The 23,307-nt window shown below is 46.7% G+C and overlaps 1 protein-coding gene and 1 long non-coding RNA gene across 7 annotated transcripts in view; one reads left to right on the forward strand and one right to left on the reverse strand.

Annotated features, from left to right (window-relative positions):
- LOC140387910 (uncharacterized) overlaps nt 1–17,419 on the forward strand; it is a 34,581-nt gene extending 17,162 nt beyond the window's left edge. For both annotated transcript variants that reach the window (XR_011934030.1, XR_011934029.1), the window contains exons 2-4: nt 13,868–13,993; nt 16,015–16,095; nt 17,016–17,419. This is a non-coding gene — a long non-coding RNA (uncharacterized lncRNA). The remainder of the gene's footprint in view (nt 1–13,867; nt 13,994–16,014; nt 16,096–17,015) is intronic.
- Nucleotides 1–23,307, reverse strand: part of LOC140387908 (SH3 and multiple ankyrin repeat domains protein 3-like) — a 1,536,301-nt gene that overhangs the window by 126,463 nt on the left and 1,386,531 nt on the right. The gene's annotated exons all lie outside the window — the stretch shown is intronic.

Raw genomic sequence — 23,307 nt, forward strand, 5'->3', positions numbered from 1 at the left:
AGGGAAAATAGACAGACTTGTGAAATGGGCAGGCAGCTGAAATTTAATGAAGAGAAGCGTGAAGTGATGGTTTTTGGAAAAACGACTGAGAAGAGGCAGGATAAATTAAATGATACAATCTTAAGGCATATGGCATGTTTGCTTTCACCAGCCGGGGCATTGAGTACAAGAGTTGGCAGGTCATGTTACAGTTGTATAAAACTTCAGTTAGGCCCCAGTTGGAATTCTGCGTGCAGTTCGGGTCGCCGCACTGCCGGAAGGACGTGGCTTCTTTGGAGAGAGTGCAAATAAGGTTTGCCAGGATGTTGCCTGGTCTGGAGGGTGTTAGCTATGATGAGAGGTTGAATAAATTTGGATTTTTTTCGTGGGAAAGATGGAGGCTGAGGGGAGACCTGATTGAGATCTACAAAATTACAAGAGGTTTGGACATGGTGAATAGTCAGAAGCTTTTTCCCAAGGTCGAAGACTCAATTACAGGGGGGCACAGGTTCAAGGCATGAGGAGGAAAGTTTTGGGGAGATGTGCGGGGAAAGTTTTTCACACAGAGGCTGGTGGGTGCCTGGAATGCATTGCCAGTGGAGGTGGTGGAGGCAGGCACGATAGCAACATTTAAGATGTGTCTTGATAGACACATGAACGGGCAGGGAATGGAGGGATTCAGATCGTTTGGGCAATAAGTAGTAGGTCTAAATAAGGAATCTGGATCAGCGCAGGCTTGGTGGGCCGAAGGGCCTGTTCCTGTGCTGTAATGTTCTTTGTTGTAAAGCAGATGCAGGAACAGAGGGAACAGGAGGTTCAGATACACAAATCTTCCATTGTAGCAGGATAGGTTGAAAAGGCTTTCAAATAATAATATGGGGTAAGAAAGTAGTGGCATAGAGTGAAATAAGCAAGGAGGCTGCGGTAAACCTTTATAATTCACTGCTAAGGTCATTTCTGGAGGGTTGTGTCGAATTAAAAAGGATGTAAAGACCTGAGACAGAGTTTAGAAGAAATTTACTAGAATGGTACCTTGATCAGGGACTTCAGTTATGTGAAGATATTGGAAAAGCTGGGATTCTGCTTAAAGCAGAGTGGGTTAAAGGAAGATTTAATAACTCCCAATGGGTCAGAATGGAAGAGAGTTTGTTTAGGGGGTCGGGATTGAAGGCGCTAGCGACAGCGCCGCTCCCCACAGCCCCGGGGAGATACTCAGGGAGTCCGGTAGTAATAGCTTTGTTAAGAATTTGGAGGCAGTTTCAACAGCACTTTGGGTTGGGGGCAGGGTTAAGGGAAATGCCGATTCGGAGATTTGAGCCAGCGAAGTGGGATGGGAATTTTCGGAAATGGGAGGAGAAAGGAATTAAGACACTAAAAGATTTGTTTCTTGGGGTCGTTTTGCGGGATTGAAGGAGCTGGGAGTGAAGTATGGGCTGGAGCAGGGGGAAATATTTAGATACAAGCAAGTTCGAGACTTTGCCAGAAAGGAGATACAGAGCTTCCCAGTAGAGCCGGCTTCCACATTGCTGGAGGAGGTGCTGACGACTGGGGAAGGGAGTACTATCTGCGGTTTACGGGGCTATTTTGGAGGAGGAGAAGGCGGCGCTAGAAGGGATCAAGGCAAAGTGGGAGGAAGAGTTGGGAGAGGATATGGAGGAGGGGTTCTGGTGTGAGGTGCTCCGGAGGGTGAACGCCTCCAACTCGTGCGCGAGGTTGGGGCTGATACAGCTGAAGGTGGTGTATAGAGCACACCTCACAAGGGCAAGGATGAGCCTAATCTCGAAAGTGGTGCACGTGAAACTGGACCCGGGCCCTCGGGGGGCCATATTCGGGGTGTCGGACCAGCCGGGGTTGGAAACGGGCCTCGTTGATCGCCCAAAGGCAGATCCTGTTAGGGTGGAGATCAACCTCTCCACCCTGTGCCCTGGCGTGGCGGGGAGAACCTGTTGGTATCTTGACTCTTGAGAAGGTTAAGTTTGAACTGAGGGGAAGAATGGAGGGGTTCTACAATTCATGGGCGTTATTCATGATGCACTTTCGAGAATTGGATCACATCGAACATTAGGGGGTTGCGGCTGGGAGGGTTGGGGGGAGGGGGACTGTATGTGTTAATGGTGATTATGGGTGATTCCGGATTCCTTTTTATTTGTTTATGTTAACACGCGGGCTAATGTCTGGGGTTTGGTGGGAGGTGGGGATCGTTGTTATTGATATGGGGATTGACATTACATTCGTTACTGATTATTGTTTATTGTTGGGTGTAAATTTGGGAGAAAATGTGAAAAAGGAGGAGAATAAAAAATATTTTTAAAAAAGAAAGATTTAATCGATGCAATCAATTATGAGAGCTTTTGGTAGCATAATCGGGAGAAATTGGGCACGATTTAACGGAAAAATTCTTAGTGTTATTTTGGGCACGATTTCTCGATGGTGTTTCTCGATGGCCCTGCTGGCGAGATCACGGCCCATATTCAACAGCACTTAGTGCCAAAAATGAACCCTCACGAGTGTCTCGCCATTGCCAGCTGTCTTGCCGTCTGATTCGCAAGAACTGTGGCTCAAAGTCTCGCCGCTACCAAGGGGGAGCTGCTTTGAAACGCTCCCTCACCACTCACTCCCAGTCAACACACAAGCATGGCAGCGCGCGGACCTGCTCCTCGCTTTGGCGCTGCCGACCTGGACAGGTTTCTCGACGCTGTGAATGAGGGACGAGGCCACCAAAACCACCTGGGAGGCAGTGGCAGCAGCTGTCAGTATGGGCAGCATGAACAGGAGGATCAGCATCCAATGTCGGAAGGAGGCCAACAACTTCCACCGAGCTGCAAGGGGAAGTTACCACCTGTCTCCTGGCATCAGTCCCGCCTGCCACCCCTCAAATTCCCAACCTCCCCCACAAATCACTGGCTGACACCTCAAACCCTCCCCAAATCCAAACTATGTGCTTGTCCTCTGCACCTCCTGATACACACCAGCACAACCCCTTCGTGTCCACTTGTGGTGTCCTCACATGGCAGCTGCTATAGATCCCTCTGATCCAGCAAGCGCACGGCTCACAAAGCTTTCTCTTTGCCCCTACAGGAGAAGATAGCTCATAATAAGTGGGAAAGGGCCAAGATGGAGAATGGATTCGAGTCTTCACCCCCTATGAGGAACGGGCCCTGGAAATCGCGGGGTTGATCGAGGAGAGAGCAGTCACCGACAGCGAGGCTGGCCTACGCTGCAGAGGTGAGGATCCATTGTCCCTTCACCCGGATGATCTGTCTCAAGTGAGTTGTTCATGTCACACAAAATTATCCATCCCTCTCAGTGACCACATGTTCATTCTCTCGCAGGATCTCCATCTGACGGGGCCGGGGCATCCGGTGTCATTCCCCCCCCCCATCCGCCATCCAAGAGACCACCTCTGCAGAGAGGTCCAAGGAGATCTCTGGCGAGGTGTCACAGCTCTCACCCCACCTTCCACCAGAGCAGAGACACCTCGGTGGGCGACGTTAGTGGACAGGCTTCCGGGGCAAAATCTGGTGAGCACCACACAGTTGCTGATGCACATCAGGTGGAGGCAGGAACATTCAAGGGAATCCGCAGTCGGAGGTCTGCCGGATCACAGGACCCAGCTGAGCCCCGGTCAGATGCCTCTGGATAAGGTTCTCCCAGAGCTGATGCAGATGCTAGGACACGGCCATGAGTTTCAGGAGGGGATGTCAGCACAAGGTCAGTGTTTGAGTGGTGGTGTCCAAAGCATGGCTCAGTCTGTGACGATCATGGCTGAGGGCCTCGACATCATGTCCCAGTTGTTGGGGGACATGTCCTATATGCAGGTGGACATTGCTGAGGTCCTGAAGAGCATATTCCAGTTGCTGAGGGACATGTCTAAGACGCAGCTGGGCATTGCCAGGCCACTGCAGAACTTGGCCCAGTCACTGGGAGCATGAGGGCGTCAACACCATGGTGCAGACAACGTGGCCTGGCTGAACCAGATAATGCAGAGGCCTCTGGAGCTCAGCCCAGCTGCCCCTCGGTCCCATGGAGATCCTCAGGGCCCTACGGGCACCCTCAGGGAGGAGGAAGCACTGGAGGCCAACCCAGGGCCTGGCACAAAGTAGACGATGGCGGTCTCCAGTTCCTCCGAATCCCCACCTCCTGACACTGCGGTATCTCAAGGGCAGCGGGCAGCAGGGTGGCAGGGCAAAGCCAGTGACATTGGTAAGTCGGCTGGGGCCCTCCAGCTCCAGGCCCTCCACAGGACACGGCTAAGGGCATCAAAGGCCATGTGCGAAAAATAGCAGGCAGCCTCCACCTCTGAGGTGCATACTGGGGACACACCTAGACATATCACTAGGCCATGTAAGGTCAAGAAGATTGAGGAGCACTGAGTGGGCTCTGAACGGCACTGGTGACGGCGGGGGTCACTATGTGTAGCTAGGGGGAATGGAAATGTCAAATGTTCAGTATTAAATCATATTACACCTGATACATGTGCAGCCTCTGGCACGTTAATCTTCACACCGGGCCTGCCTGCAACCCCACCCCCTCTTTCCCTCCGCATCTCCCACCCCCCACCACAGTGGTCCAAGATCAAATGCCCCAGATGCAGACCCAGTTCAAGTGATGGGTGTGGGCGCGCTGTCAGCAGAAAGACAGGAGTCAGACTTTGGCATAAACTGAGGAGCACCAGGGCTAACCTCATAGTGAGAGATCATCACTCTCCTGTCTTGTATATTGACTCATTTCCGCCTCGGTCTCCGAACTTCGCACTGCCATCATCAGCCAGGACCTCAATGGGTACCCAAGAGCCAACCCGCCATCCTGGGGTGGTCCTCAAAAGTGCTGAGAATCTCTGAGTATCCCAGGGTGTAGATGTCATGCATGCTCCCTGGAAAGTGTACACACAGGTGCATTATCCGGAGGTAGTGGCCACACAGGAATTGGACATTCAGGGAGTGGAACCCCTTCCTGTTAATGAAGGGCACTCCCTGATGCCCCGTTGCACGCACGTGTACCATTAATTACCCCCTGAACCTGGGGCATCCCAGCGTTGGTGGAGGATCCTGCAGCCCGGACTTCTTTGTGGGCTTGGTCCAGCTCAAAGTTGATAAAGTCTGATGCCTCTGGGAGTTTATCAAGGAGAAATTCATCCTTTCCACTGTTGATGTGAGATGAAGATTTATGATCTGGGTTTGCCACTTCGGGATGCCACTGATGATCAAGTTACTATTGACTCTGCGCTTGCGACCCAGAAGTATCACATTGACCTCATGGATGGACTTGTGGGCTGTTCTTGTGATATGCCCCACAAGTCCCTGCTCTAGCCCTGTAATGAACTGGTGGCATAGAAATTCATGGCTGCGGTGACCTTCACAGCCACTGGGACGGGATGTCCTCCTCCACAGGGTGCCAAGTCCACAAGGCCATGGCACAGGTGCTGCACTGTCACTTTTCTGAGACGGAGTCTCCTGAGGCACATGCTGTCCATTATCTCCTCGAAAGATCAATGTTGCCTGTACACCTTGGGCCATTGCTGGCGTCCACCTCTGGGTTCCCCCTCGGCTTGATGGATGGCCTGGTCTTCAGTGTGTGCAGCAGCCAGCTGCACATGGGGTGCCGCCTCCAGCCTGCATTGATACTGCTGCCTTCTCCGGCGCCTGGCCACCTGGACTGCCCGCAGCACCGCGAGGGCATCCTCTGCGGGACCGACACCACCATCGATTTGTGAGGAGTTGGAGGAGAGAGACTGACAATCAGTTAGGGCTTCCACCCCGGGACATTCAAATCCCCCAAATCCCCCCACCCTTACGTGACCTGCCTTCTCTCAGAGTGCCATCCAGCAAGCCAGTTGTGCTGGAGAACCTCGCTCTGCACAATCCCCCCCCTGGCCAAAGCAGAAGGCCCTAGACCTTAGGCCCCTACCGGGATCATTAGGGAGACCGTGCGTAGCTGGCCTCCCCTGATCCACACACTCATCCTTGGTCACGAGGCTATCCCCGTGCTGAAGCCCAGCTCCTGAGTGTTTGATTGTTGGCTGCTGCCTTGATGATGCTGACGCTTCGAGAGGTCAGGCAAAGTATTCAGGCTTCAAAGTTTGATTGAAATGCGATGTAATAATCATCGGCTAAGACATGGCACATGTACCCACGAGAATCCATTTGATAATTTTTTTTGTTTATTATTTTGTCAGTCTCCCTCCTTCTCCAATTCCTCACAGATACCAAAATCGATGGTGGTAACAAAGATTTGGAAATCAACTACGTAACATTCCACATATCACACTAACCATTAAACTACAAGGAAATGTCACCGTTCCATATTGGTACCAATACAAAGCTATATCAGCTCATTTACACAATAAAACCAAACATACGGTATCACCTCTCGCAGGTTCCTCAACAGAAATGGAGGATAAGCCTGAGAATGTGCTATCATGCCCAGAACTTTGTCGTAGACCATCAATGTGTGACTTGTTCCATGTATCAGTGCCTTTCTCCAATTAGGAGCCGCAGCTGTGCAGGCCCCTCCCACACGGCCCAATCTCACTGGAACCAAATCCTGGCAACAACATATTCCACTGCCACTCAAGGTGCAGTTGAACATCCTTGACTTGCTGCATGTTTAACCCGTGGTGACGTGCCAGTCACATGCAGCACGCACCACACCAGCAACAAAAGCATCAGCAATTTGCAAAGCATTTGTTCAACAGCGTTAGCAAGTGGCCCATTTGGATCAATGTAGTGCACCAGGTCCCACAGCGTCTTCTTGCTTCAGACCGGATTGCCTTCTGGATTCATACGTTCCCCCTGAGCCCGGTGTTCCAGGACCCAGGTATCTTCGAAAAAAATGTCCTTCTTTCCGGTTACAGAAAAGGAAGGAAACAGCAACAGCAGTCTTCAGGCATCTGTAGCCACCAGCAGGAGCAAGCTGCAAACACAACCTGCAGTTGTGAAGTGCTCTCACAATGGACAAGATTAATTCCGTATTAGCAATAGCCTTCAGCTGTGAAGCTAGAGGCTGCTCACAGTCAAAGGGAGTCAGCATATAACCAAGAAGAGGGCTCTGTCCTGGACCTTTTTGGTAGGACAGACAGCAGCTCTAGTTGCCCTGTTATGGGTCTGGACAATATTTAAAGATAGCTTGAAGGTCTCATGGCAAAAAGTCCCACACAATGCAGTGGTTAAATGGTGCCCATTGTTTCCACCAGCAGAGGGTGGGTTAAAGTAATCTCTGAAAGAGGGGAGGTGAGGAGAACGTTTTGAGTTTTACTCAGCAAGCAGTTACAAACTAGAATGCAAAGCCCAAATAGCTAGTGGGATCAGACTCAATCGTAACCTTCAGAAGGGAACGACATAAAGACTTGAAAAGCAAAAACCCACAGGGGTATGGGAAAGAGCAGGGGGGCGGGGGGGGGGGGGGGGGGAACTAGGTAGCTCTTGGGCCAATTGTCTACTTTTATGGTGGAAAATTCTACGGTCCTTTGTAGTAAGTGAGCATGCCGGGGAGGATCGAAGTAGCAGTAACCAAAATTCTTGACCACTGGGAGTTTTCCTGGCAGCATGGGGTGGCTTCAACGGGAAATCCCATTGACAAGCGGCGGGAAGAGAGAAGCAACAAATGGCGCACCGTTGAGTAACATGTGGCTGGGGGATTGTAGAATCCGACCCCTTATGCCTGGTTCTGTTGTAGCCTAACTGGTAGAGATTAATGGTTGTGATTAGCCAACACCTCCATTGTTGTAATATCATGTGACTACCAGGATGTCAGAAGGTGAAACAAATGCACCATGCTATATTGTCATCTAGGAATTCCCATGTTCCTGTGTTTTCTGTCACAACCATGGATTGGGGAGGTTGCCCTGTCAGTCAGTGTGGCAACTTGGAGATTGGAAAATACAAATCATTTAATAACTAACTGAAACACTTAAATTGTTCAGGGGCTTGACAGGCTAGATGCTGGGAGGATGTTTCCCCTGGCTGGGGAGTCTGGAACTTGGGGGTCACAATCTTAGAATAAAGAGTTGGCTAGTTAGCACTGAGATGAGGAGAAATTCCTTAACCCACAGCATTGAAAACTTTGGGATTTTGAACTTCATTGAGCAGCCATTCAAGTTAGAGATTGACAGATTTTGGGATACCAAGAGAATCACGGAATCTAGAGTTAATGCAGGTAGGTGGATGTGAAGCAAAAGATCAGAAATGCCCTTACTGAATGGTGGTGCAGGCTCGAGGGGCCTACTACTGCTCCTAATTCTTATTTTCTTAAAGCCAATACCTTGCAAGCTAGGCCCGTCTGTCAGCAGTGCTACTCAGTCCCATTGTCTCAATGTTTTGGAAAATGTCCGTGACTCTTCCAGAGTGGCCACAAAGCAAAACATTGACAAAGGAAGGAAAAAAAAGAGATGAGGTAAGAAGGTTGAATAATAAAGAGAATAAAGACAATTTGTACTTGAATGGTTAAATGGAGCCTTTGGTTGCCATGGGAACATTCAATGGAAAGTGCTACATGAACCATGACGTGCGGCAGGGTTATAATCCCATTTCGTTGATTATTTTTAAAGACCCTCTTCAGAGAGAATTTGTGTGTCTCCCCAACAACTCACGAGAAATAAAAGGCGATTTTCTTTTAGTAGACTTCAGTTCCCACAATCTGTATATCCCTGTTGTTTCTTTAAACCCCAGGATCTAATCCTCCTTCCCTTTGGCGGCTCAGACCCCCTGTTCTTGAGGTGCTATCAAATGGCAATTAGAGCCGCACGGTGGCACATTGGTTAGCACTGCTGCCTCACAGCTCCAACGTCCCGGGTTCAAATCCGGCCTTGGGTGACTGTCTATGTGGGATTTTCACCTTCTTCCCGTGTCTTCATGGGTTTCCTCCGGGTGCTCCGCTATCCTCCCACAGTCCAAAGATGTGCAGGTTAGGTGGATTGGCCATGCTAAATTACCCCTTAGTGTTCAAAAGGTTAGCTTCCACGACTACATCTTAATTGCCTCTTCCCCACACCCTGTAAGCTGTACCAACCTGACCCCACTGCTCCCTGGGACACGAGTGTCACAGCCAGAAAGGCAAGCAGCTTAGTAGCACCAGCAGCTTGTGGGTAAGTTGCTAAGAAGGCCTGATGCCCAATTTTGGGTCTCAGGGAAGATTTCAAGGGTTCTGCCTGGTGAAAGTGCTCTAAATATCACAGCGAGCAACTACTACTGCCGCCATAATCACCATCATTCTTTCTATGGTCCTTGGAATAAGTGATCTGGGTAGTGACCTGAGGTAGGTGCAAGGCGAATGTGATCATTTACATGGGCTTCTCTCCTTCCAAGGCCAGAGATGGGCTTGGTACTGTCAACATGGAGAGAGCATGCTTCTCGAAGGCATGGACTGCTCCATAGCTGGTGATGTCTGTGAATAAGGCCCAGCCCGAAAAATGGACTGGGCCTCCTCAACTGTCTGAAATCTGCACCAATGGAAGATCTTCCCTGTTTGTGTGTGTGAGGAAAAAAAGTGCACATAAAACATACGAAGGGCTGGGTTTTCAATTAAGGGTCTGAAACTTTAAATGGGGGCTAGTTCCCGGTCCCGAGCCTGCACGGCATGCCCAGCCCACCACAATTTTCAATCTTGCAACCGATTAAAGGGGAAAGAGCAATAGATGTGTCATCCAAACAGGGAGAGTGGATGGACTCCTGACATTGGATGGCCAATGGGAGGCCTCCAGCACTTAGCGATTGGCAGCGCCACAGGCCGAGGTGAGAGCTGCCTATCTGAGCATGGAAACTGCGAGGGAGAAGTGAAGATAAGTTAATCTTTACATCTTTGTTATAACCTGCCTGCTTACCATTGGCTGGGGACTAATGACAATCCCACAATCCTGTGGGAGTATGAGCTTCCCCATTGAGGGGGGCGGAGAAATCATTAGCAGACTCCCTGCATAAATAAAGCTGGCCAGTTTGGAACCAGCAGGAAGGAGTAAGCAGCAAGTGAGGTTGCTGCTGTTGTGTATATATGTTATTGTAAATAAATGTTATTTCTTTATATCCTTGAAACTCGTGCTGGATTCTTCGTGGCCCTCACAAAAATCTTAAAAAGCCCCGGCTGTCTGGTTATGAAGTTGGAGGGGAGGGGAACCACTCCAGGCAACAGTCAGCGGTCACCGAGCTGTAGCCCAGTTGTTTTTATGAGTGCAAGCACGGGCTGGGGGGAAATTCCAGTCAGTGTGGGAGCGGGACCTTAATAGGCTCTGCAATTTACAATAATTTACCTTAATTGGTTACCTTTTTGAACTTCTGGCAAGGCTGTGAGAGAGGTTCTGCATGTGAGAGCCTGTGAGAATATGAGGATTGGGGGTGAGGGGTGTCAGGGGGCGTAGGGAGCAGCAGAGTTTTGGATGAGCAGAAATTTACAGAGAATAGAACATGGGAAGCTAACCAGGAGTGTGTTAGAATAGTCAAGTCTAGAAGGAAAAAATGTATCGATGAGCGTTTCAACAGCAGATCAAATGAGGTAGCAACAGAGACAGGCAAAGTTAGAGGTGGAAATAGGCAGTCTACAAAATAACATGACTGTGTAGGTCAAACATCTGATTGGAGAAATACTCAAAAGATTGAACGCCAGGAAAGATGGACACTTAGGAATTTGAGAATGGAAAGGTTAGGGACGGTGTGGTGGTTTTCTAAGGCCGGATAATTCATGGATTTGTATTTTGAGGAGTTGACGACAGCCAATCTGAAGGAGGGAGGAACAACACTTGAAGGGAGAGAGACGGAGCCGTTAACAATATTAGACAACAGGAGCCCAGGAGGGGAGGTTGAGCAGTAAGAGGTTTAGTAGGAAGAGCTTCAAAGGAGCAGCATGTATGTTTTACAGACAAAATGAGCTCAGACAGGGTTTGAAGCGGGAGATAGGAGTGAAACCCAAAACATTCAGTGGGTTCAGGGCCAGGAAACTTTGAGCCGGGCTAGGAAAGGGAGGGAAGCAGCAGAGATAGCTAATCGCATCATCCCAATCTTTGTAACAAATAAATCCATGGATTTATCACATTTTTATTTAAGCTGAGATGGAGGAGACAGGGAAGAGTCATTTAGAAAGACTGTTTGCAGTAAAGAAGTCTATAGGGGCTGGGGTTTAATGTTAATGGCGGGGGACCTATTCACTGGGCTGGGAAACCAGCAGGAGAATGCCACATTGATCACTGTGATAACAATGAGGCACTTACCTGTGCAGCACATGGCATCCCACCCAAGTGCAGGGCAGGAATCCCAGCCTAGAGAGCTGATTACACTGGGGCCTTTACCTGGGATTGATGATGGAATCCTGGAGAGAGGGAAGTAGAGGTGGGATAAGTGTAGAGTGTGAAAATGTCTAAATGACATAGATTATGCATGTGTTTGATAGGTGAGATTTAAAAGTATGTTTGTGCTGTTGAGTATGCTTTTCTTTGATTTATGGGTTGCGGTGTGTGTGGAGGCGGAGGGGATTTGGACGTGTGTGCCTGTACGTGTATGCGTGGGTGTGTAGGTGGCCTGTGTGCGTGTTTTTGTTTCCGATTCTCTCTACTGCTCTCCTAGAGGCTGTGAGTCATGATGCCGAGAGCTCTTTGTTCAATCGCGCTGATTTTCAGAGTCCCCTCTGATCCCTGGAGCCCAGCCCCGAACGGAATTCCTGCCGTTTAGAAAGCAGTGCAAGGCAGCAGAGACAAGTATTATTAGGTCACTAAAAATAACAGCACAGGTCAGATAGTTAATTAGTGCAGTCGCAATCGGGCAGATTATATTGAAGTGGGAGAGAGATTGTATTTAAAGAAATTTAATGACAAAGTGACAGTATTAGCTCTGGGTGTGAGGATTCTATACTTCCACATTGGATGAAGCTCTGCACAAATATTTTGCGTCTATTTATGTCCCTCACTGTGCACAGTCCACAGATAGTAAAATTTAACAACTTACATTGTGTTCCAAGGGGATAATCTGTCTAAAGTACAGATAGTGTAGTATGGAGTTGTTTTATATTTGATCTCAGGATATGAGCAATATTGGCAACACAGAAATTTACTGCCCATTACATCAAAGCCCGTAACGTCAAAAATATAGGGATAGATAGAAGCTACAACAAGTAAACAGACTATACAATCCAACCAGTCCATACTGGCCAAAAGGCTTGCAGAAGCTCATTGTCTGGATTTTAGTTTTATTCGCTCCAGGATATGGGTGCTGCTGGCAAGGTAATCCCCTTACTGCCAACCACTAGCTGCTCATGAGAAGGTGGTGGCCGGCTGCTTTCTTGAACCCCATGCAGTACATGTTTTGAAAGTACCCCCACGGTGCCGTCAGGTTGGGAATTAAATGAAGGATATTGACCAAGCAAAGATGAAGGCAATATGTCGAAGACAGGATGATTTGTGACTGGGAGGGGAACTTTGGAGGTGGTGATGCAACTGTTGTCCTTGTCCTTGGAGACAGGGACATTGAGACCATAGCGCTGTTTCAGAAAGACCAGTTTGCATACCGCAGCACGGTTGCAGTTCTGAACTCACAACCCAGGCATTGTGAATTCAAATCTAGACATTCGAGGCTGTGGCATTAAAGAGTTTCACAGACGCTTTGGTGAGTTGGTGTCCTGCATCCTGCAAGTGGAACCATCAATAAACAGCCACACATCTGTCCTTATGATGGAGGGAAGGTCACTGATGAAGCAGCAGGAGAGTTAAGACCATAAGACATAGGAGCAGAAGTAGGCCATTCGCACATTGAGTCGGCACCGCCATTCAATGAGATCATTTATTAAATATAAATTTAGAGTACCCAATTATTTTTTCCAATTAATTTAGCATGACCAATCCACCTACCCTGCACATCCTTTTGGGTTGTGGGGGTGAGACCCACGCAGACACGGGGAGAATGTGCAAACTCCACACGGACAGTGACCTGGGGCTAGGGTTGAATCCGGGTCCTCGGCATTATGAGGCTAGCCACTGAGCCACTGTGCCGCCCTCAATGAAATCATAACTGATGTGGGGCATGATCTACTGGCCTCAACGTGCCCGACTCGGGACGCAATGAGGATGTTAAATCTTGTGAGAGGCGTCTCGCAAGCTTTACAATGCTCGTTGTGCCTCGCAAGATCTAACGAGATCTCGCGAGGCGTCGCAATCTGGATCTCGCCCTCAATGGGCATATTCAAGTGAGTAGTCAGTCTCACTTGAATATGTCTACGCTGGAGTTATCCACGGTGCGGTATCGAACAGCCTTGCCTCGGAGACCTCCCCGCGGCACCGATTAGCACAGCTTCCCACAAATGTGAACCAGGTGTAACGGCACTTGGTGGGGTCTCCCAGGTGATCGGGGGTCCCCAGTTAGTTCGGCTCTAGGCAGGGTGGTACTCTGGCACTCCCTATGCCACTCAGACACCGTGGTATTGCCAGCCTGGCAGAAGGACTGTCGGGTGCCAGGCTGGCAGTGCCAAGGTGCCCAGGTGGCATCTTGCCTGTGCCGGGGATTGAGCCTGGGGTGCCCTGCCCTTATGAGGTAGGGTGCGGGTGGCTCGATGACTCACTAATTGATAAGTTGAGGCATTGTGGGGATTCATAGGCCTTGGGGGGGGGGGGGGGGGGGGTCAAGAGATCATTTTTAAGTGCCGCCCCGATCTCTTCCTGCACTGCTGAGCTGAGCTCATTAGTGCAGGAATTGAAACGTAAGTGCAGCCTAGGCACAACATTCTTTGCCAAGGCCCGGCGTCCCATATAATATTGGGGTCGTTCTCGGTGCTGCAAGCATCCTGCTGAACGCGGCCAAAACGGGAGTTTTTTCCTATCAAACCGCGTCCCTGATAAGATAATCCTCAAAACTCCACTTCCCTGCCTTATCCCCATAACCCTTGATTTCCTTACTAATTAAAAATCTGTCTATCTCAGACTTGAACATCGTTGGCCTAGGAGGTTGTCCGGAGGAACTCTTGAAGCAATTTCCTTGTGTTGAAGTGGTCAGCTTCCACTAAACTCAATTATCTTTCTTTGTGCTAACGATGACCCCAGCCACTGGTGAGTTTCCCCTGACCTCCGCTGAAGTCACATGTAAAAAATGTTTGCTGTGGTATGCTATTGGTTCCTACTGAATTAAATTCTGGTAAAAGAAACAATTCTTTCAGGCAAGGCAGGGGGGATATTTCAGGGAAGAATATTTTAAAAATCATGCTCCACACAACTGAAAAATTTCATTAACTGAAATTATATAAAATAAAATTTGTCAGCAAACATTTTTCTTGTCAGCCCTCAACTTCTGATGACTGTTCGACATTTACTCTGATTTGACCAACCGAACCACTGGTGCAGTTTGAGCTGGGATATTTATATATGTAAATATTTATCGCTAAGAGCCTGGAAAGAAACTGGAGCGTCTGCCATCACTATCCATAGCTCCAGACTACAACGCGCCCATAAAAGTGTCTGTTGCCACAGCAACTCAAGAGACCTCAAGGAACTGGGTGGCAACTGAGCCAACGACAGATCAGAATGGTGCCTATAGCAAGGTGTTCGATCCCCGTTCAGGCTGGGGTGAATTTGGATCCTGCCCATGCTGGAGATCGTGATGCTCTGGGACGGAGAACTGATGAAGAAATATTTACCACAATCTGACTGACCACCAACCCCACTCCCCCCATGGCATTGTTCATGTGTAGTTTAGGGCTTAATGTGCAGGTTCTTTTATCACACACATATAACCTGTGGAATTGCTCACAGTTAGTAAGACGATGCAGAAGTGTTGTGACTTGTAATTCATAATATATTATTTTACTTTTTATTTTTAAGCCACAAAGTGTTGCTGCTGTTAAGTAAGCACTGGATGATTTCAGAGTTTCATAGTTCATGTCACAGGCTTATCTTATGTTTTTGTGTTTGATTGCTCGGGTCAGTTAGAAGTAACAGACATCATAACTCCTGTGTCAACTCATTTTACAATTGTTGAGAGACTGTGCTTTCCAAATGACTGCCTTTGTTTTATTAGTACAATGTATAAATTCAAAGTATGACACCTGTAATGTGATGATCGGAAATGTACATTCAACCTATAGATTTTCTGCCTCATGAAACCAAGAACTTTGTTTAGTATGAGACATGGCATACTTCTGTTGACGTGAAGATACCTTAATCCTTTTAAGGCTATAAAGTCAAATGGATGTTAAATCAACAATGGGCGCGTTCACTTAAAGTTTACTTAATGATCAGGGATAGTGATTGGAACATATCTTTGTTTGTGGGAAGGCCAATTAACAGCGTGTAGACATTGGATTCTGATGGTGTAGCAAAACACAGGGACACAGGGAAGGGGTGAAGACAACCATTGTCTTTCCTGCCCCCCCATCTTTTATTTTCTTCTCTAAAACCAACTATGAAGCCTGCCAGCTCAACTGAACTATCTGAATGGATAGCATAGGGCACGTAATTGCTCTGCTTGCTCCTCACTCCCCAGGGAATCATTAGGAGCATTATAAATCGAAGTATGACACCAAGCCACAAAAGGGAGATAGTTGGTCAGATGCTTGATCGAGGAGGTAGGCTTTAAGAAATGTTTTAAAGGAAGAATGAGAGGTGGATAGGGAGGGAGTTCCAGAGCTCAGGGCTTAGGCAACTCACACCAAAGTTGCTGTACGATCTTCGAAAACTCGTGCCCCTTTTAAGTCAGACTATAACTCTTCTGATGTTGCAACACCATTATAACTTCCTCCCTACACAGTGGTAGGTTCCCCATTAGAGCTTACGTTGTATGTTTAATGTGACCGAAGAAGAGTTAGCGGCGCTGGGCAGTGAATAGGCATTTTGCTCTGATACCCCAAGGGTTGCATCAGTAAAAATTAAAGTACTCCAATATTTTATTTTCCTTGCACATTGGTACATTCTGAATGGTCATCTTTGTTTCTTGCTACTTCTGTCCCAAGTGCGACAAAGACATCTGAATATCATATCATATCATGTGAGGTTTTACATGTGACATGCATTAATACATAATGCTTTGAAGAAGTCATATGGACCTGAAACGTTAATTCTGTTTTTTCTCTCCACAGATGCTGTCAGACTTGAACTTTTCCAGCATTTTCTGTTTCTATTTCATATTTCCAGCATCTGCAATATTTTGCTTTTCTTAAGTAAGAATTTATTGTACTATCATAGAATTTAAAAATGGTCACAGTGCAAGAGAGAGACATTTAGCCTGTCACCTCCATGCTTGCTTTCTGCAAGAGCAACTCAGCTAGTCCCACCTCCTTGTTCTTGTCATGCTGTAAATTTGTTTTTTTGCAGTTGCTGATCCAATTCCCTTTTGAAGGTCACAAACTAACCTGCCTCTCTCACACTTGTAAGCAGCGCATTCCAGATCCTAACCATTCACTCGTAATAAAAGATTTTCCTTGTGCTTTTACCGATTGCCTTAAAATTATGTCCTCTGGTTTTCAGCCCTTCCATCAATGGGAACAGTTTCTCCCGATCTGCTCTGTCCATTTTACTCTCAACCATCTCTTTTTTGAGAAGAACCCCAGATTCCCCAAACGATTCATGCAACTGAAGTCCTTCATCCCCGGAAGCATTCGTGTAAATCTTTTTCACACCTTCTCTGAAGCTTCCACAGTCTTCCTAAAGTGCGGTGCCCAGAATTGGATACAGTTCTCCAGTTGAGGCTGAACCAATGTTTCTTAAAGTTCCATAATAATTTTCTTGCTTTTGTAATCTGTGTTTCTATTTATAAAACCTGGGATCCTGTATGCCTTTTCAACCGCATTCTCAACCTGTCATACTACCTTCAATGATTTGTGCACATATAGCACCATGTTCCTCTGCTCCTGCATCCCCTTTAGAATCATACCCGTTATTTTATATTGTCTCTTCCTTCTTCCAACCAAAATGTATCTCTTTACTCTTCTGGCCATTAAGTTTAATTTGCCACATGGCTGTCCATTCCAAATGTCTGTCTATGTCCTCTTGAAGTCAATCGCTATTCTCTTCACAGATCACAATACTTCCAACCTTTATGTCACCTGCAAATTTTGAAATTGTGCTTTGTACACCCAAGTCTAGGTCTTCAATACGTACCATGAAAAGCAGTGGCCCTGGTATCCACCTCCTGAAGATCCCCACTGTGCACCTTCCTCCAGTCCAAGAAACCACTGTTCATCACTACTCTGGGTTTCCTGTCACTCTGTCAACTTTGTAACCATGCTGCCACTGTCCTTTCCATTCCTTGTGCTTGAACTTTGCTGGTAAATGTATTATGTGGCATTTTATCAAATGCTTTTTGGAAGTCCATATACACCACATCAACCACATTGCTCTCTGTTACTTCATCAAAAAACTCAAATCAAGTTCGTTACACATGATTTTCCCTTAACAATCAATGCTGGCTTTCCTTAATTAATCCATATTTGTCCAAGTGACTTAATTTTGTGTCACCATCAACATTAAACTGACTGCCATGTAGTTGCTGTGTTTATCCTTATACACATGTTTGAATTCAGTCCTTTAATCCTCTGGCACATATCTAAAGGAGTCTGATGGAATACCCTTGACTCAATGGTTGCAACTCCAACAGCACTAAAGAGGCTCAACACCATCCAGGACAAAGTAGCCTGCTTGACTGGCACCTCATCCACCACCTTAAATATTCACTCCTTCCACCACAGTGGCAGCAGTAGGTACCATCTACTAGATGCACTGCAGCAGCTCACCAAGGCTTCTTCAGCAGCACACTTCAAATCTCTGACCTATACCACTTTGAAGGAGAAGAGCAGCAGATGCATGGGAACACCACCACCTGCAAGGTTCCCTCCAAGCCACCCACCGTCCTGACCTGGAACTATGTCACCATTCCTTCACTGTTGCTGGGTCAAAATTCTATACACCCTTCATGACAGCACTGTGGGTGTACCTACACCGCATGGACTGCAGCGGTTCAAGAATGAGGCTCACACCACCTCAAGGGCACTTAGGGATAGGCAGCAAATGCTGGGCTGGCCAGCGGTGCCCACATCCTCTGATAGAATTTAAAAACACTAACAAAAAGGAGAGTTAAGAAGAACAAAAAAGAAGTAAAGCCTATGTATTGCAATGGTTAGAGTGTGGGGTATAAACTTGGGAAATTAGAAGCCATTATTTCACAAGAAGATATAGGTCTAATAGCATCAACAAAGTGTTGGTGACAAACTGGGAAGGAGTGTAAAACAAATCTATCTAGTTGTAACATTTGGAAGAAGGACGAGATAAGAAAGGAAGATGAAAATAATATTGGTGAAGGTTGCAACTTGAGTCGTTTGTCCACTTGCTCTCTTGGTTGGAGATGTTACCGTCCACAGAAATAACCACTGAACAGAAAATTTAAGGGCAAATTAATGGATCTGATCCCCTCTCTTGGAATTGGGCAAGTAATCAAAATTTGAATTCTAGTGCAGTACTGTCGTAGATGGGTGATCTGTTGGACCGAGTATGGAATATAAGAGTAAAGTTAAAGTTGTACTAAGCAATGGCTAGACCATAGTCAAAATGCTGTGTGCAGTTTTGGGCATTGTGTTATAGAAAGGATATTAAGACCATAGAGAGCTTGCAGTGTAGATTCACCCGAATGCTACGAGGGTTGGGAAAACTATTTTTGAGGACAGTTTGAGAAACAGGGACCATTTCCAAAGTAACAGAGAAGTCCAAGAGGAGATTTATGGAATTATACAAGCTTTTTTTGTAAATTATGAAGGGATTTAAATTTGCTGAAGAGTTTTGATGGTGTGAACAGGAAATGCCTATTCCCTCTGGCTATGGAGTCAGTGACAAAAGGTAATCAATTTAAAGTTGGCACTCAGAGGGAAGCGATACAAGGAGGACTATCTTTAGGCAGATGTTTATTCGAGTTGGAAGGGAATGGTGAGGCAGACACAACTGCATATTTTGAGGATAAATATTAGGAGATACTGGGCATTGGCAAGAGCATGGGTGAGTGCGCTTAGATCTGGATCTCAGAGTTGGATTAAATGGTTTCTTTGTGCGCTGCAAACGTCAATTGTCTCCTAATTCAAGATCCTATGACACTGATTGAAGAACAGCACTTTCTTCTCGGTGTCCTAACCAACACTTCTCCCTGAATTAATACCCTGAAAACAGATAACCGTTCATTTGTCTCATTACGGTTTGTGGTACATTGGTGGGACAAAACCGCTGCTGTATTTGCCAACATAAAAACAGTAACTGGACTTCAAATAGTAATAAATTGCGAGGTGAATATTGTTATTATTATTACTTACTCTTGTGTCGCAACAAATAATTTAATTTAATTTTGAATGTGATGCTCCAAACCACTTTGAGTGTGAAGATATTGATGACAGTCGGTCTCTGAAGACCCACAAGACAAAATTTCAACAGATGCACAAGGTAAACCCAGAAGCAGTGAGATACACACCTTGAGATACGACTGAAGAGAAAATGTAACGGCAAATTTATGGGTTCAAGTCCCAGTCTAGGACTTGAGCACATAATCTAGGTTTGTGCTCTGGTGCAGTACTGAGGTAGTGCTACCTGATAGATAGAAAAGTTGTTATACCCAGTGTGGAGTCTAGCAGTAAAGATAAAGTGGTCCAAAATGTGCTCTTTGCAGTTTTGGGCAGCACATTATAGAAAGGACATGGAAGGTTAGAGAGAGGACAATGTAGATTCACCAGGATGTTACCAGGAATGGGGAACCAGTAATGATACACACTTGGGAGGATCATAGCCAGTATCATCTTAGTCACTGTTGTGGACGAGGAAAGAAGACAAGAGACAAAGAAGTGATGAAATAGAAACTGTTTAGTCAAATGGTTTGATGAGCAGTACAAATAATGAACTAACATTTGTTGACTGTTCCAACAAAACAGCATAGATGCCTTCACTAAGTAGCTATGTAGATGAACGTACAAATTAAAACAAAGTTACAGAGCACTTCTTTTCAATTGGTAGTGTTGAGGTAGTCTGGTTGACCGATGTAGAAGATGTACAACTTAACAATGGTGGAACCCAAATTGTGTCAATGCAATTGTGTATTTACATGGTTATATATTAAAACTATGTACATGTGTTCTATTTACAGGACAGGTGACTGAGCTTTGGGAGGATCCATCATTTAAGTGATCCCCCACTGGATTGCACTGTGTATTTGGCAGTACATCAGCTACAGGAGAGCTGGCTGTTGGTAGCACCACGCCAGCAGACTGGCCTTCAGGGGACTTGAGAGAGCTCTGAACTGCTACGTCACGGAGCTGAGGGGTAGAGGCCTGATGGTCTCGCACCAGGGTCTTGAGCAGGCTGACCAGACAGCCAACTTGCTCTGTGAATTGTGCCCAACCAAACTGCATTATGGTATGCGATCTTGTCATGTCACTGTGCATCTGGGTGTATCCAGACTGCACAGTGACGTGGAAGTTCTGCACTGCCTCATGAAGGAGGTGAATGGTCTGTTCCAACATCTGTTGGGTGTGCGCTGGGGATGTTTCAGGGACAGTGTCTCTCAGCTGTGGCTGCTGTGTCCCTTGGTCTTCCATGGTGGACCCTCCGGCTTGCATGGCACAATCCAGGAGAGGTCCTTTGGAAGATCCAGCCACAGGAGTCGGGTCCTGCGCCAAGTCCTCCTGCCAGTCCACAGCACAGTCACAGGTGTGGTGTTCAGATTCTGGGTCTGGTGGGGTTGTGGCGCTTTCTTCCTGGTCAGACTTATCACCGTTTTCCTCAGAAGCGTCATCGTCTTTGAAAATGTTGATGAGTCCTTCGAGTGACTCAGTGCTGGTAGATGTGAGAGATTCATCTGTGGAGACATAAGAGGTTGCCTTTAATGTTGGGTTTGGGGCTATGCAGCAAGTTGAGATTTTGTTTTTACAATCAGACTGTTGCAGACGACAGAGTACCACTGACGCTTTTTCAATTGTCTTTCCCTCTCCACTCTCCTGAAAGCAGTGACTCCTGCTGGGGAAAGGTCCGACAGACACCGGCATCCCTCTTGCAACTGCCCGCCGAGTTATTTTCCGCATGGCAGCAAGCTTTGGTAGGCAATCCGACCACAAGAAATCTCACAACCATGCCCAAACCTCTCCTCACGCCGACTTCTAAACACACACATACACACACACACACACACACATACGCACGCACATTGCCCAGCAGGAGTCACTGAGTGTCGATCTGGAGTGGGAACCATGGCTGATTTTTGGTTTTCATCCCTCCCTACACCAGGGACACTTAGGCCAATCATAGTGCCCTCCATCGCCAACTCCCCCTAGCTGCCCCTGGCTGAGATCAGCTAACTCAGCACAGACCAAGGGTCGAACCTGAGACCTTCCTGGCCTGTATGGCTCAGTAGTACACGAGGAGGTGCATTCAATCACTGAGCCATCAGGACAGCATCAAAGTGCCACTTATCAAAGATCTTACTGCAGGCACAGCAAACGATTATGGACTTGGGGCGTTACGTCTAAGGATCTACAAGACTCTACGGAATCATAGCTAGCATGCATATTAGCGATGACTAATGGATAGGGCTATGGTGTTAGTATTTATTTATTTCTAACTAAAACAGACAGCAGACATTATTTACATGACTTACCAGATTCAGTGATGGGCTCTGGCGTGGTGGCGGTCTCATCGGTGCCTTGCTGGTTGAACAGTTGAACTAGCAGTTTTTCGGTTCAAGGGAGATATTTCGCTAGGTGCCCTGCTGTCCTGTGCAGTTGGTTTGCGTTTCCTAGTGTGTGGCTGGCTGCTTTTTTTTTTGTTTTTTTTAGTTCATTATCTCGTTTGCGACAGCCGTTTGCAGTTTGGGGCACTTTATTTTTGCACAAATTTATTAACTCTCCTGTCAGTGACGGCTCAGTGGCCTCTTGATGGTCCTCTGTTGTCGTTAACATAGTCTTGGTGCCAAAGAAATGCATGCTTCATTTTTTTTTTTGTACATTGTAAACCAACAATTACAAAGTTCCATTTCAATAAAACCGCGCGGTCTTCTGCATCACGTCGGTCCTGCCATTTTTAACCTTTACGACTGAATTAAAAGAGATGTTTTTGTAGTTTAAGTGACTTATTCCTACTTGTTCAGGGAATAAAGTGTGAATAATTTACCTCAGACTAGACGGTTTAATTTAATTGTCAGTCGAAGCCCGTTGGACCTGGGAGAAGTGTAACCTTTCCAGAGCCCTTATGTTTCGCAGTTCAAAAATAGCATCCACCTCCATCCTCCTGAGCATCATTCAGGTCTGCAGGTGACACCATTTTATTTCCTTTCTAATGTGTCACCAATTATCTCCCTGGGTTGTATACCAGCACACATCTGCTCAATCTTCGTTCAATTCTTCAACAGTCATTAGGCTACAGTCAATTATTCCAGTACTTTAACAGGTCAACAAGTATGATTGGTTACTTCGCCTTGGAGTCAGATTCCTCCGTTCTCTTCGTGCTAAGACAAAGACCATCGCCACATCCACCTGTACAACCTCTGGTTGTGCTATATTAACTCACCAAGGCTTCTTCAAAACCTGTGCCACCCACACCATCAACTTGGACAACCCATCAACTTGGACAAGGGCAGAAGATGCATGGGAACATCAATAAAGCCACACACCATTCTGACTTGGACATATTAGCACCATTCCTTCCTGCTGGAACAAAATCTTGGAACTCCTTAAGAAGGGAAAATTAGAGTAGTACCTTCATCACAAAGACTGTAATGATTCAGGAAAATCATCACCACCTTCTCAAGGGGCAACTGTGGATGTGCAATATATTGTGACTTTGCCATTGTTGCACACATCCTAAGAAATAATGATAAAAATGCACCAATGCCCTTAATATATTTTGCGTCTTGAATCATGAACTGTTGCCAACCCGTAGGCTACTCTTCTCCAGAAAGGGCAATTTGACTGCTCTTAATTTCCTATTCTAACTCACTGATTAAAAAGCTTGCACAGTTATTTGTCTCCAGTAAATCACTCGCAACGTTCATCTACTTGAATGTGGAACAATACTGGACAAGGAAGAGTACACAGATGTATAAAGAATTTACAGCACGGAACAGGGTCATTTAGACGAACTGATCAGTGTCGGTGTTTCTACTTGACACACGTGTCTCTTCCCATTCTCTTCATCTCCTACTGTTTCCCGTACCAGCCTCCCCAAACAGGTGCCGGAATGTGGCGACTAGGGGCTTTTCACTCAACCTCAGCAACTACTGCTGGCCCAAATAACTTCATTTGAAGCCTACTTGTGACAATAAGCGATTTTCATTTAATTTCATTTCTTTCCCCTTTGTGTGTTTATCTAGATTCGTCTTAAATGCATCAATGTCATTCAGGTCAACTGCTCCT

This window comes from Scyliorhinus torazame, chromosome 13 (genome assembly GCF_047496885.1).
Source record: "Scyliorhinus torazame isolate Kashiwa2021f chromosome 13, sScyTor2.1, whole genome shotgun sequence".
Classification (NCBI taxonomy): domain Eukaryota; kingdom Metazoa; phylum Chordata; class Chondrichthyes; order Carcharhiniformes; family Scyliorhinidae; genus Scyliorhinus; species Scyliorhinus torazame.